This window comes from Arachis duranensis, chromosome 4 (assembly GCF_000817695.3).
Source record: "Arachis duranensis cultivar V14167 chromosome 4, aradu.V14167.gnm2.J7QH, whole genome shotgun sequence".
Classification (NCBI taxonomy): domain Eukaryota; kingdom Viridiplantae; phylum Streptophyta; class Magnoliopsida; order Fabales; family Fabaceae; genus Arachis; species Arachis duranensis.
The window spans coordinates 120,511,365-120,515,713 of NC_029775.3; positions in this window are offsets into that span (position 1 = coordinate 120,511,365).

Consider the following 4,349-nt stretch of genomic DNA (forward strand, 5'->3'; position numbering starts at 1 on the left):
TACTGTTGTTTAGTCTTGAAGATAAGTTGAATGAATAAGAACTCAAGAGTTTACTTCATCACATTATATGTCACACATATTGGGTTAAGAAAAATTTTATATATTATTATTCGAGTAGGGGAAAAAGAAATTTAATCCCAAAGATTGTGACAAGGGTGTTAATTTCCACGTTTATTTTGTCTATATCCGTTAGCACATCAGCGAAACCCTCCATCACTTTCCTCTCTAAGACTGTCATTTCAACTTCAACACAATGTGGCAGACCATGACTAATGTAAATAATTGGTGGTTAGCACGTAATTATTCATTAATTTTCGTAACGAAGTAAATAATATTTTGTTCTCATATTGATGGATATATACTTTAAATAAAGAGAAATGTTGGAGAGTTATTATAAAATTTATTATTTTTAATTATTAATGTTTAAAAATATAAAATAAAATATATTGTTAGAGTACTAAACTATAAGAATTAAGTTAATGACTAAGTAATGAGTAAAATAATAAATTATGATGACATTTTGATATTTTTATTAAATAAAAGAAAGATAAAAATTTATGTGTTTTGTATTATGAGTTATTATTTATGGTATTAGAATATATAGACTCATATAAATCAAGAACTAATCAAGATTAAAGAATGCTCAAGAATAATTATTGTTGTTCTTGTATAGTTTTCTCTTCGGGTTCTTAAAAACAATAAATTGATATGGTCGAAAATTTGATCCAATTTATACTAAAATTATCGGATTGGATTCAATATTCGCACCTTTTTAACTTTGAATTCGATTCAATCCACACATTTACAGATAGGATCGGATCGGATATCAAATATATCCGATAAACAAATATATTTTTGAAATTAAAAAAAATACCAAAACCAAACGAATAAAAATTAAAATTTTTTTCACCAGAACCAAACCCTAATGCAAATAATCACTAAATTACACATTTTAGCATCAATTAGAAGAGACTTATATTATCTAAATTTTCAAAAAATCAACTAGAACCAAACCCTAATCATATCTCAAAGGAAGCATATGCAAAACTGTAGGAGTGAAGCAGAAAAAATTCCAAAAGCATAATAGAACTACAAAAGTAGATGGGCGACTGAAGCAAAATGACGATGATAATTAACAGATTCGTCTGAGCCAACGAACAAAGTAACGAACAAACTAAAGGACAGCGAAGCAAAGCAACAACGAGGACAGACGACAGAGATGCGGTGAGACGACAACACGGCAAAGGAGATGACCTTAGGATACGCGGTCTGAGGAGACGGCGAAGGGGACGTGACGATGAACGAGGTAAACGGCGATAATAAATGAGGTAATAAGTAAGGCGACTCTAGGACAATGACTAGGACTGGGTCTGGGTGAGAGAGGAGAGGCCAAGAGGGAGAGCAACACTGTATAGAGGGGATTTCTGGGTTAGGGTTTACGTTTTCTTAACTGTGATATTTATATTATTGGTGCGGATCTGCGTATCTGGGATCGGATATGCGGAAAACAATGCAATATTAGCTATCCGATTCTATCAGAGTGCGAATTGGATAATATTCGCAAAATGCGAATCAGATACATATAAATACCGCTGATATGCGGATATTATCCGATCCATGTGCAGTCCTAGAGGGAGTAGACTTTGATCAAGTCTTTCCTACTATCATTAAGCCTGAAAATCTATAACCATCAAAGTCACTATCACCTTAACCATGTCCTTTAATTGGCATATTTGCCAATTTTATTTTAATAATGGCTTTGTCAATAGAGATTATTTAAGAGAACTTATTTTAATGAGACAACCACCAGGCTTCCATTATAGAAACTGGTTTTTAAAATTAGTAGCTATTCTTGAAACATTTCATTTTTTAAAATAAAATCTGATCACTATTATTCATGAAGCATACTAACCACTTGAAATTATAAATTTTATTGTATATGGATGATATATTAATTACAGATAGTGATCTTCACACTACAAGAAAACTAGGATTTCGCGACGCTCTCAAACCGTGGAGAAAAGTTGAAAAAAGCATAGCGATAGCTTTTCACCATGCTTTTTGAGCTACCAGTACGCTTTTGAAAGGGTGATATGTGCAAGCATGCCAGTTGCTCTATCGCCACGCTTTTTTTGTCGCCGCGCTTTTATCTATTACCACGTTTTTAAGCATGGCTATATGTGAGAGATATAGCTACGTTATTAAAGCGTACCAATAGCGAGAGATATGACTTCGCTTTTAAAGCATGTCAGTAGCTAGAGATATGTCTACGCTTTTAAAGCGTGCCAACAGAGATGTAAACCATGTTGCTTGTATGCGAAGTTTGTATTCATAGGTTTTGATGAATGACAAACCAACAAACGACATAAAAAAAAACATACCAACAAACAACTTGAATGAACAAGCATGAAGAGTTGAAAGCAAACACAACAACAACAAGAAACTCAAGTCCACAACAGTTGAAGACAAGTATAGAGTCTTAGGACTTAGGTAACTTCTTGTTAAGAACCAATTGATAAATCTCTCAACACACACTCACAAAATGTTTTGATACACATCTTGCAATTCGATGCTAGCCAAAAGGTTTTAAAAACTTGTTTTCAAAAGTACAAAAGCATAGGAATTGACTCCAACAAGTTTGAGATCAATCCTAAGCATTTTGAAGTGATTTTAAGCCATTCTTTGAGGTTTGCATCGATGCACACTCATCTTGCATCGATGCAAAGCATGCAACGACTTGTTGCATCGATGCAAAGATGTTTGCATCGATGCAACCTAGCTGAAAATTCAAATTTCAGCATCAAAGACACATTTGCATCGATGCAAAGTGTTATGCATCGATGCAAATAATTCAAAAACATAAAAAACGGCTAGTTTTGACATAAATGCTCCATCCCATTAATTCCCCAACGTTTCTAAGGTCTGGGGAATCTATAAATGGATGGATTGAAGCCTTATTTCATAAGTTTTTGATTTAGAAAATTACCTCATTCACATTCTTACATTCTACACATTTTTCAAGTGATTTAATACACATTTTGAGAGAGTAATATCAATTGGTTCAATAGTGCTAAACTTGTAATCACAAACTCTTCTAAAGAGCATTCATTTCATCTCAACAATTCTTTGAGAATTGCTTTCTTGTACACTTTGTAAATTGGAGTGTGATCTCCAAGGTTGAGTCAAGAGTTACAAACACTATAGTCGGTGAGGATACCAAAAGGTATACTAAGTACTCAAGGCAAATCTTAGAGAAGGTATCTCTAAGTGGAGTGGGTTAGTATACGAGTGGTGATCATATACCGTGAGGTGTTAGAAACTAAGGACTCGAATTGTAAAAGGTTTTGCGCGAGCACCTTGAAGCTTGGCAATAGTGGAACTTCTCAATTGCGATTGAGAAAGAAAGTGGACGTAGGACAAGGATTGTGCCGAACCACTCTAAATAGCGTTTGCTTCTCTCCAAACTCATCTTTTAAATAATATTGTCTCTTTACTTTTGAGCAAATAAATTGTGATCGAAAAATAGCTTCGTAAGTACTTAAGGAGTAGCTTAAGTCCGATTGGTGAAAAGCTTGATCAATTTATTTGAGTTGGTGTCTATTGGAAAGTAAAAGCTCCTTATAAATGCTTAGCAATTGAGTTAAGCTCTTGGAAAAATACTAGTACAATAACACTTTTTGTATATTGTCTTTAACTTTCGTAAAAAGATTAATTGTTGTTGCAATACTCAATTCACCCCCCCCTCTTGAGTAATTGTGCATAGGTTCAACAAGTGGTATCAGAGCTTAACCCTTTGAAAGACTTAACCGTTTAAGGGAAAAGATCATGGCAAGCACAGGCTTTAACAACAACAACACTAGCGAAGGTAACTCAACCGCTAGACCTCCTCTTTTTAGCGGAACAAATTACTCTTATTGGAAAAATAAGATGAGAATTTGGATTCGTGCTCAAGATGTGAGAATTTGGAAAGTAATTGAGAATGGAAATCACATTCCAACAAAGACAACAAGCACTAAAGAAGGAGAAGTCTCCGTCTCAAAGCAAGTACCGAAAGGAGAAGATGAATATAGTGACGATGATTGGAAGAAAGTGGCAATGAATGATAAAGCCATCAACTTCATTCATTGTGCACTAAACGAGCATGATTATATGAAGATCTCTACATGTGAAACCACTAAAGAGATTTGGGATAAACTCCAAATCACTTACGAAGGAACCGACCACGTTAAAGAATCAAAGGTATTTATGCTGGTTCATGAATGGGAAAACTTCAAAATGAAAGATGAAGAGAGCATTGAAGAAGCTCTTGAAAGACTCTCCAAGATCTTCAACAATCTAAGCATGCTTGG